Source organism: Lepidochelys olivacea (genome assembly GCF_965140295.1).
Source record: "Lepidochelys olivacea isolate rLepOli2 genome assembly, chromosome: 2".
Lineage (NCBI taxonomy): Eukaryota > Metazoa > Chordata > Testudines > Cheloniidae > Lepidochelys > Lepidochelys olivacea.
The window spans coordinates 40,790,114-40,801,805 of record NC_140412.1 but is presented as its reverse complement, the minus strand read 5'-3'; the positions used below and the strand labels follow the sequence as shown (position 1 = coordinate 40,801,805).

At 39.4% G+C, this 11,692-nt stretch overlaps 1 long non-coding RNA gene across 1 annotated transcript in view; it reads left to right on the top strand.

Moving 5' to 3' along the window:
- The first annotated feature begins 4,892 nt into the window (after positions 1 to 4,892).
- LOC311516582 overlaps positions 4,893 to 11,692 on the top strand; it is a 42,587-nt gene continuing 35,787 nt past the window's right edge. The window contains exons 1-2 of the long non-coding RNA XR_014710451.1: positions 4,893 to 5,021; positions 9,770 to 9,912. This is a non-coding gene — a long non-coding RNA (uncharacterized lncRNA). The remainder of the gene's footprint in view (positions 5,022 to 9,769; positions 9,913 to 11,692) is intronic.

The window sequence follows — 11,692 nt, the reverse complement described above, 5'->3', positions numbered from 1 at the left end:
AGAGAGCAGTGTGGAGGGAGTGGAGCCTTAGTGGAAGTGAGAATGCAAGGAGAAGGCAGGAGTAATAGAGAAGAAAATGGGAATAATTGAGGAGAGCAATATTGGCCCATCCACACGGGAAATTAAACCATTTCAGCGTAAGATGTAACATGTATAGAGTGTTTTTAGAATACTGTTTTAAACAGTTATGTCTGGTACACATTGGTCAGAGAGACTGTGTTTAAACTCTATTAGCCAGAACTGTATCCCTACTGTGTTCAAAATCAATTTAGATAATACAGTTTAATTTCTGTTGTTGATGGTGTCTTAGAGAGGGAGGAAGGATGTAAAAGAAAAGTGAACTGGATGGAAGAGAGCTGCTGGAAAAAAGAAGAAAAAAGTGGGGGAAAAGAAGAGACAGGAGGAATAAAAACCAAGGGAGATGTAGTAAGTTTCTGATTTATATTATTTTATTTTATAGACATTTTGCTGCCAAAATATTATAAACTGCCTACCTGAATAGTAACTGTAAAGTATATGCAGAACACAAACACACACACACACCGCTAGCTTCTATTTGTATTACACTTATGGTGGGAATTGCCACAAGAAAGATTTAGATGGCATGTTGTCATATCTTCTTATGTTTTAAATCTATCAAAAATGAAAACTTTGTTTGACATGCAGAAAGGATTTTGGCCAATTATACATGAAAATATCATAATAAATTCCTTCTTCTTTTATTGCTAGCATTATTATAAACAATGTACTCTGCCTATTATTGGGTTATAAAGGAATTCTTGTGTTATTTGAAAGTTAATACATCAGCTAATATATAAAGTGACATACCTATTTTTGAAGTCTAAATTCTAAGCTCAATACAGCTTCTTTTTCTATCCTGTGGGATTTTTATTGAGACTCAGAAAAAAATCTGTAGGTACACTTGTCTCAGACTTCCATGCTTACGATTTGTAGTGAGATCTTTGGGCTGTAAGTATTCCTATTATGTGCCGGTTTTGCCGACCCACATTCAGATGTGCCACTTTAGGCCTTTGCCCCACTTTAGGCCTTTGGGGTTCCACTTCTCTATTTTGTCCAAGGCCCTGAAAGTACTGGCTGCTACCTGGATGCTTCTCAGTGCATTACAAGGCATGATGCAAATTGATTTTTTTGGCCATTCCATTTTACCTAGGCTGTGGCATGCCATATTATCTGTCTCAGATGGGAAAACACATGTGAATGAGCGTAATCCATTTATTGGTTTGTAGTCACAAAGTCCTCTAGGGAGTGTCCCACATAAACAGAGTGTTCCTGCATGCTGGATTTGGTATTTTAGTGTTTGAGCTGAAAGATGTGAAAACCAAATGTAGGTTCCTATTAAAACTAACACAGCTGAGATGGTTTGTGTGTACAGTCTATTCCATCAAAGGTGTGGAACAATTACATACAAAAATATTCATAATAGACATATTCCTCAGGGTTATCCATGCACAACTGATGCACAAGGGAAAACCTCTCACTTTTGGACAAACCATTATTTTTGAGATCTTCAGACACAAATGCAATAAACATGCATCTCTTTTCTAATCTGCTGTATCGGAGGTTGTTTGTATCAAAATGACCCAGATGAAGAACATATTTTCATGGAAGATGTTACTAGACCTGACCAACTACTTTATTTTTAGGTGTGTGGATAAAGGGCAGACCTGAGCCTTACATAACTGTGTGTGTGTGGGGGGGTGAATTTACTGTTTATGATTGGTGCTGGTGCCTGAAATCCTTCACTCTCAAAGGCCTTTGGGTTCTGCTGGACAGGAGTACTTTATCTTAAGCAAACTTTTATTAATCATCTTTTGAGAAACAAAAGATCTCTGCATACAGAATCTTGGCTAGTTCCTCTGAAGGATTCAAAAAGTTGTCTTATTTGCACAGAGTAAAATACACTCAATGTATTGTTTGCTTTAAAGTTATGAACGCAAAAATTAGAAGTAGTACACACTGTCACAGGGATATCTGAGCTGTAGGGAGCTGAGAATTGAGCTAAATAATAAACTGTATGAAAGCTCCTATGTTTCCTGACTTATTGTAAAGAATCTTTAAATATATATATTTTGTCTGAAAAAAAATTCTTCATCAGTAGAACATAGGTAGTGGCAGCAAAAATTTGCCCACACTCCCCCCCTAAATATGCTTCAGCTTTGAGCTGGAGGGAACAGCTGCATTGATGAGAGGACTGTTTAGTCTCACTGCACTTTTAATCTTTAGCCTTGCTGCTGAGACTGTCAAATATGGTAGCTGTTTTTGCGATATAGTCACTTGCACAGTTAGAAAGGGACTGAGACTATTAAAATTGTTTAATAGATCACCAAGCAGCCACCATTTGAACACTCTCCACCCAGGCTGGATTCCCATCAGTATCATAGAGGTGAAAGATGAGCCCCACATTTCTTAAGTACATAAATAGATGGCCGTTATATAGAATCTTGGGGCCAGTTTACAAGTGAAAGACAATGCTGTCACTTATTAAACCAGCGGCTCATGAATCTTGATGAATTGGTTCATGGCTCATACAGAGAAGCTAAGACATCAGCATAGGAGATTTATTTTAAAATTTTTGTAAGCAGACTGTGTGATCTCCAGTACTGAGTACAGCAGCAGGAAATCCTGAGTTCTAGTCCTGGTTCAACTATGAATAATTATTTTATTTGATTGTTTATTTGTATTTCAGAGGCACCTAGGGGCCCAACTTGTGTGGCACTGTGCAAGTCACTTAATCCTTCAATGCATCAGTTTCCCAATCGGATAAATGGAGGTAACAATATACCAACCTTCAAGGTGTGCTATGAGGATGAATTGATAATGTTTGCACAGTGCTCTGAATAGGAAAAGTAGTGTATTAGTGATGAGTGTTATGCTCTTTTTTAAAAAAATACTTCATTATTTTTCAAAAGCAAACAGTTTTGGCAAGGTGATAAAGGAAGAAAGAAACAGGGAGGGGAAGGCTGAAGACAGTATGCTCATTTTCTCCAGTAAATAGTAAGCTCCTTAAGAAACACTATATTCTTTCTTTTTCATTCTTCAATCAATCAGCCTCTTACACTCAAGAGCAGTTTTCATATCTGTATTTACCTTCTCAAGCCATACTTTACACTCATGCTTTTCAGCACTTTACACATTTATTTAAGGCTCAACTCTGAGCACTTATTCCTTTTATTAGGAAAACACATCATACTCACACACTACAGGCCATAACCGCAAAGCTGTTATAAATCATACGATATCACTAACATCCTCCCTTTCATCTTCATGTGGATGCAGTGCTCTTTTCTGGCTTATTGCTCTCACTCCGGCTGCTGTGGAGCTTCCTCCTGTGATTGAAAATAAATAGTCTTTAGTTTCCTTTCTAAGTCAATTGAAAATTTCTTCCTGGTACCTCTCAGCAACATAGTTGATAGCAGTTAATGCATTCAGGTCAACCCACTCACATCTGTCAATCAAAACTTATGTTGCAAAGATCACTTTTGTACAATAAGGCAAACACCCATATCAAAGCCATTCATCTAATGTTAATGCATTTAGGAAATTACATTAAATCTGTTGATTATATATTTACTGTACATTTTCTTTGTCTACATACCAGCTTGGGGTTGAAGGACAAGGAAGTACAATCTAAGTCCTGCTATTTTATGTGTAGAGCCCTACCAAATTCATGGTCCATTTTGGTCAGTTTCACAGTCATAGATTTAAAAAATCATAAATTTCATGATTTCAGATATTTAAATCTGAAATTTCACAAAATGTAATTGTAGGGGTCCTAACCGAAAAAGGAGTTGTGTGTGTGTGGGGGGGTCGCAAGGTTACTGTAGGGGGGTTGCAGTACTGCTACCCTTATTTCTGCGCTGTTGCTGGCGGCAGCACTGACTTCAGAGCTGGGTGGCCGGAGAGTGGCAGCTGCTGGCCGGGAGCCCAGCTCTGAAGGCAGAGCCACCACCAGCAGCTACACAGAAGTAAGGCTGGCATGGTATGGTATTGCCATCCTTACGTCTGCGCTTCTGCATTCAGAGCTGGGTTCCTGGTCAACAGCTACAGCTCTTCGGTCACCCAGTTCTGAATGTAGCGCAGAAGTAAAGGTGGCAATACCGTGATTCCCCTAAAATAGCCTTGCGACCCCTGTGCAAATCCCTTTTGGGTCAGGACCCCCAATTTGAGAAGTGCTGGTCACCACCGTGAAATCTGTATAGTATCGGGTAAAAGCATATAAAAGATCAGATTTCATGGGGGGAGACCAGATTTCACGGTTCGTGATGCATTTTTCATGGCTGTGAATTTGGTAGGACCCTATTTATGTGGTAGTAACAGGCAGCCAGATTTTGACTTCACTTACACCAGTTTTACAATTACACTGATGTAAATCAGGAGTAACTCCACTCAAATTAATAAGTAAATTCAGGATAGCTAGGAGAGACTATGGATCAGCGAGGGGGAAAAACACAAAGTCAAGGATGAGAGGAGGATACAGGAGGAGGATGTTTAGAAGAGAGGTCAGTTTGGGAGCACCATACACAGAGGGAGGGGGGAGTAGGAGTTGGCGGAAGAGATTGCAGAGATGGAGGCAAGACCATTTTTTTTTAAAAAAGGTTGCTTTTCATGTTGAACTCTGCTTGTAAATCTGCACCATCTTTAAACTTCATCCACAGGCTGGTACTTGTCTGCTTAGTAAATCAATCCTGTTGTTTTTTAATCATGTGTATTCCATATAATATGCATGCAAATGTTTTGTGGCGATATCATATGCCACCCACATACTCACTGAAAAATCTTATCAAGCCTTAAAGCAGAACAGGCATATAGAGCGATTCTACAGATTTTGTTGGAATTTTGTGTTTTTTTATCATGAAAATCAGAAATATATTTGAAAAGTGAAGCAAAACCCCCCAAGATTTGACAAAAGAAAAACAAACAGCATGGACTAGGCAGCTTAGATGAATTTGGCTGGCATGAATGAGTTGCTAAACGTGTGGTGTGGCCAACGTTCTGATAGGGTGAGTAAACTTTGCATTTCTTATTGGAAACACCTTAAAGTTCACTACTAGTGTGCACTAACCCCATTTAAATTAATTTACTAAACTGAAAGAAAGCTGCTAATCTCTGAGTAGCAGGTCGTGAGATGCTGACTTGGTGATAAATTAATAACATGCTCTGGGATAATGTGACTATGAGCCTGCTGTCTTAATAATGAAGTGCCCAATCCTGAAAACTCAATTGAGCACACCTATGGCCCTGTCTATTTAGGAAGAATAGCCTATGTTTGAACTCACATTTTCAAACATTTCCTACTTGAAACAGAACCAATGGGGTCTCTTTATGGTAGAAAAATCTCTGCTCTGTTTACAGGATCAGGCCTCTACTATAGTCTAGTATAATTCACATAGTGTTGTGTCATGGTAAAAGTATTTGGTTGGAACAGCACGGCTTGATGATTGACTGGTGATATTCTACTGAAGAAGATCTCAGTGAAGATAACATTTTTCAGAAGAAAGATATTGCTGGCACTTGACTACCTGTTCCATGCAGCATTTATTTGCATTTGTCAAAAAACCAAAATGAAGCCTTTACTGCTGCCAATTTGTGACTTTCTTTGCTGTGAAAATATTCTATTACTAAATCAGCATTTTTCTTCTGTCTGTGTTTGTCTTAAACTCTTGTATGAAACAGTATATACCTCCTTAGAGACTTTTACTGCCCTTGCTATTTAGGCAATGAGAGTTCTGTACAAAGATCAAGGGGAGATTAGGTGCAGTTACATAGATGTGATAGTGATGTACGGTTTACTTGAGGGTTGCTCATTTATTAGCCTATACTTTGTGTTTTCTTACCGAAGAACAATTTAGATGTATTCAAGTCTTTTTTGTTTACTTTTTGTTCTCACCAGTTATGATAGTTTTCAGAGTAATTACAATCAGCTGCAGCCTTTTTTAAGGTAATAATTTAAAGCTGCATAAACCAGTGGTGATTCATCAACAGGTGTGTGGAACATCAACAGTGAAATCTGTTTTTTCTTTCTAAGTAGTTAAGTCCAAATAATGTAAGCAAAAATAATTTCTCCAGTCAACTATCTTGAATAAAATTATTATTCAATGTAATATTGCTGTAAACTGTAATGACTGATTTTTCCTGGTGACATGATGAGAAGGAGAGATGTTATGTTCTTAGGAATTATCTTTGATGAACAGGAAGTATTGTTGATTCAGCAATATCACCGTAGGGTTGATTTTATCAGTTTAGACAGATATAGTGGGTTCTACTCAGTATTTGCATGGGCGACCTCCAAGGAAAACGCAGGTGTTACAGGAAGCAGCGTTGGTAATTCAAGAGTTGAACTTTTTCCACGGAGTTAATCCTGAAGCAGTACTCCAGCAGCATAGCTTAAGGGGGAATTGTGGGGGCATGGATCAGTGTTCACATCACACTCCCCGTCAGTACCCAGTCTGAGCCAGAGAAGCTAATGATCCAACCAGTGGACCAAATTCAGTGATGAATCCTGGTCACATGCCACCTAAGGCACGTTGTGCATATGCTGAGCAGAAGGGAGAACTGTGCTCCAAGTAGTGCAAGTTTTTGGAAGAAACCCAAAACAGATTTTGACCTCATTATCAGGGTGGATGCCAGATTGCAAAAAATTCAAAATTGTCTTCATTTCTGTTTCAAACAGTGGAATTTTTTGAGAAAGACAAGATGTCTTTGTGAAAATATACATTTTTGAAAAATAGAGTTTTGTGAACAAAAAAATGTTGCCCAACTCTAATTTTAAACTTCAGACGGTAATTAAAGATTCCATAGCCCTTTTTGCAAGAGCAGGATTGTTTAGCCCTGGTGTCCCAGCCAAATCTCATTTTGTATTAATACATTCTGCCTACCTAAATTCTGTCCGTTGTCTACTGTTTCAACTCTTCACTTTCTGCCTATCTAATCTTCTCTTTATGTATTTCCAGTGAGGCAGTCATTGTGAACGTGCTCATAGGTGCTGGAACTAGGGTGCTAAGGGTGCGGCAGCACCCCCTAGCTTGAAGTGATTTCCGTCATATAAAGGGTTTACAGTTTGGTTCAATGGCTCTCAGTACCCCCAATATACAAATTGTTCCATTACCACTGCACATGCTGTTATCCTGCTGAAGCACTTCACCTTAGAGGTATTGTTTGTGTTTGGAACACAAAAGTCTGCCACTGTGTTCCCCCTGAATGGGACCCTTTAAATATCAATTTTAACAACTGCTCACTTAAAACAAAAGTTTCCAGTCTTTTTCATTGCAGAGAGCCTTCTGATGTAAACAAGTCACTAATTTGTGTTGAAAGGTTTTTCCTAAAGAATTTCAGGTTTCTCCTATTCCATCATACAGCTACTCAGAGCTGGGTTTGGGACCCATGAAATCCAGGACCATGGAGTCTCTGCTTTTACTTTGTATATGTGGATGTGGAGCAATGAACCACCAATGAACTACCCCTATCCAAAATTCTAAGGCTGACCCTGCTTAAAGATGCCTGCATTTCTGACGTAGTCAACTTACTTCCTGCTCTTTAAGAGTTTGTGAAGCCCTATGGCATTCTTCTGGGTGAGAGGTGCAATTATAAACATTGTTTCTGCTAAAAATAAATTGAATTCCCGATGATGAAGAAAATAATGATAGATTTTTTTCTCCTGGGAACAGCCGTGCTACCTCCCACATAAAGGAATAATTTAATTAATAACCATATTCCTTGGTAGCTATTCAAACTACATCAGAAAAAAGTTAAATGATTGTAATGTTTGTTTCACTTGTAGAATAGGTTAGCAATTTTTCACATAAAATAATCCAATCTCAATTTGGATTTTGTTGGCTATTTTTTCCTGAGGTGTATTTTTTCCTGCCTTTTGATACAACTTCTACACCTAGTAGGATGGATTTTAATTTTGCTAGGCATTAATCTGCCTATTTTAGATTGCCGGTACTAACAAGAAGTCTGCAAAGTTTCATATATTGTGTTGGAGCTGTGATAATTACAAAAGCAGTACAAGTAAAAAAGAAGAATTTTATTTTTAAGCAATAAGTCTCCTGTAAAAGTAATAAAACAAATATGATTCTCTCCAGCACCTGTATGTGATCAGAGGAGCCACATTTATTAGTTTATACAAAAGCATTTGTTTGTATTAAGACAATCAATTATGTGCATTTGGGGATTAAAACCTATTTACATAGGACTAAATTGTTTCTAACACTAATGCAGCTGCACAGAGGAGTAGGAGGGAATAAGAATTCATCTCACTGTCTCATGTGTCCAAAACACACAGACCAGCTAGTAATAGGGGACTTAACTACACAGACATCAGTTGGAAACGTAATATTGGACATTTTGAGTTTTACCATAAGTTCTTAGAGTATATCGGGGACAACTTTGTTTCAGAAGCTGGAGGAAGTAACCGGGGAACAGTCATTTTAGATTTGATTCTGACCAACAGGGAGGAATTGGTCATACATCTGAAGGTTGAAGGCAATTCGGATGAAATATCATGAAATGACAGAACTCATGATTCTAAGGAAAGGAAGGAGTGAGAGCAGCAGAATAAGGATCACCATCATCATCATGTTCCTATTATGCCTCTGGCTTTTAGGGAAGTGATGAAACTCCTCCAGTCTTGTCTGTTTCTGGCAAGTCTTTCAATGGTTCCCCAGCTGTGCCCCAGGTTTTTCAGCTCAGCTTCCACAGCTCTTCGCCATGTTGTTTTCGGGCGGCCTGATTTTTGCTTGCCTTCAGGTGTCCATCTTATTTCTACTTTGGAGATAGAATCAGTTTCCATCCGAAGCACATGGCCAATCCATCTCAACGCCTCCTGGCAATGATGGTGCTCAGATCCTCTTGGCTGCACTGTGTCAATAGATCTTGGTTTGAGATTGTTCTGGGCCAAAAGATATGGAGGATTTTTCTGAGGCAGGTTGTATGGAATGAAGACAGTCTGGACATGTCATACTTTGTCATTCCCCAGCATTCTGCACTATAAAGTAGTGTTGAAAGTACACAGCTCTGATACATCTTGAGTTTGGTTTTGGTGTTGTATTTTGATGATTTCCAGACTATATTTAAGCTCCTAAAGGTGTTCCTGGCTTTATTGATTTTGTTCCGGATGTCCTGGCTTGTTCCACTGTCCTGGCTGATGGTGCTGCCCAAGTATGTGAATGTTTCTACATTGGTGAGAACATAATCCTCTATCCATACTGATGATGGTGAGGCAATATTAAAGGTCATGATCTAAAGGTCTAAATAATAATAAAGATCTAAAGATCTAAATAATAAAGGTCTTATTGTGGTTGATTTTCAGCCCAATTTGCTGGCTGAATGTGTTTAGTTGAGTTGTTTTTTCTTGTATATAGTGCTGGGTATGTGATAGGAGAGTGACATCTGCGAAGTCGAGGTCTTCAAGGGATGAGAAGAGTGTCCATTTAATGCCTCTTGGCATGTCTTCTGTTGTATGCCGCATTACGCAGTCAATCACAATGTTGAAGAGGACTGCAGACATGACACATCCTTGACGTACTCCTGTTTTGACTTCAAAACTGAGCTCACTGTGATCAACACTGCATGTAAAGTTGAAATAGAAGCTTTTGATGATGTTAATTATATGGAAAGGAATTCCATATGCCCGTAGAATGTGCCATAGACTGGTCCTGTGAATGCTATCAAAAGCCTTCTCAAAGTCTATGAAATTTATGTAGAATTGCCGTTGCCATTCTAAGCACTGTTCTATTATGTTTTGTAGAGTGAAGATCTGGTCTGTGCATCCACGCCCTTTCCGAAAACCAGCTTGCTCTTTTCTGAGAACTCTATCAACTGCCTCTGATATATGCTGGACTATGATCTTACACAATACTTTGTTTGGCACAGATAAAAGTGTGATACCACGTAAGTTATTGCAATCACTGAGAGTTCCTTTAGTTGGTGTCTTCACTATAACCCCATTGGTCCACTCATCTGGCACTTTTTCCCTTTCCCAGACTGTTGTAAATAGAGGGGCCAGAACAGATGCTGCTAATTTAGGATTTACCTTGAACAATTCTGCATTCAAGTTATCCTTGTCAGGAGCTTTCCCATTTTTTAAGGATTTGATGGCTTGAATGATTTCTTCCTTAGTTGGGGTGTCTGTGTTGAAATCAAGATCTTCTTCTGTCTCCTGGATGTTTGTTTCCTCTTTAGGTGGCTTCCTGTTCAGCAATTCTTTGAAATGCTCTGTTCAGCGCATTTCTTGTTCTTTTTCGGTTGTTAGTAGGTGTCCTAGTTTTTTCCTGATGAGAGTGTTTGTTGGTGTCTGCCGTTTACCGCTGATAAGCCATGTCATTTTGTAGACAGTTCCTTGTTCACCACGAGCAGCTGCATCCTCTGCTTGTATTGCCAGATTATCAATATAATGCCTTTTGTCTGCTCTCACAAGGCGTTTGACCTCCCGGTGTGCCTTGCTATACTGCTCGTGGTATTTGTCCTTTAGGTTCTGGGATTTTGTGTCTAAAACTTTTTTCTTCAGGGCTCGTCTGGTTTCTATGGCGTTCCATGTGCTGGGTGTAATCCACTCCTTCCTTCTCTTCTGCCTGTAGCCTAGATAGGCTTCACTGCTCTGTTTATAAATTGCTGTTACTTTGTCACACTTCTTGTTAAACTCCTCATGTGCATTCCCCTCCTCTTCATCTAGGTCTGCAAGCGCCTGAAACCTGTTTTTTAACTACAGAACGAAGGCTTTCTGTATTTCAAGGGACTTTAGCTTGTCAATATCATAACATCTATGTCCCTTGTTTGGTGGCCCCACACTTCTCAGTTTTAGCTTGGTGGAGACTGTCACAAGGTGGTGGTCACTGCCAACATCTGCACCCCTTCTCACTTTCACATCTGTCAGTGAGCATCGCCATTTGCCATTGATCATGATATGGTCAGTCTGGTTCTTATCTCTGCCATTTGGAGAACACCTTGTCAGCTTGTGAATTTCATGAAGTTCAAATAGGGTTCCACCAATGACTAGGCCATTCATATTACAGAAATCAACAAGCCTTTCTCCGTTTTCATTCAAGGTGTCACACCCATGTCTTCCCATTGCTCTGTTGTTGTTTGTATTGTCCTTACCAATCTTGGAATTCAGGCCTCCCACAACGAGAGTTAGGTCGTGGTCTGGTACTCTCTCTAACTCCGCCTGTAGTGCAAGGTAGAATTTGTCCTTTACTTCTTCATCAATGTCATTTGTTGGAGCATAGCACTGAATCAGGGTGATATTATTATGTTTCCCTTTCAATCTGGCTCTCATAAATCTGCTGCTTATGGATTTCCATTCAAGCAGGGAATGCTCCACTCTGTTCTTCAGAAGGATGGCAACACCTTCATGGTGTTATCCATCATCCTGTCCAGAAAACAGCAAGGTTTCTCCCGAGGCTGTTGTTAATCTTCTTGATCCTGTCCATCTGCTCTCGCTGACACCCAGGATGTACAAGCTGTAGCGTCTCATCTCTGTTGTGACGTGAGCTAGCTTCCCTGTTTCGTACATTGTCCGTATGTTCCAAAAACCAAGTTTGGTTTTTGTTTTGGTGTTAAGCACTTCAGTCTTCATGCTAGTGGCTTCCTTTCAGCTTTCACTGCTGGCAGTCATAAGGGTCATTGTTCAACTGTACTCAGCACTGATGAGGCCGTAGTTGGAGAACTATGT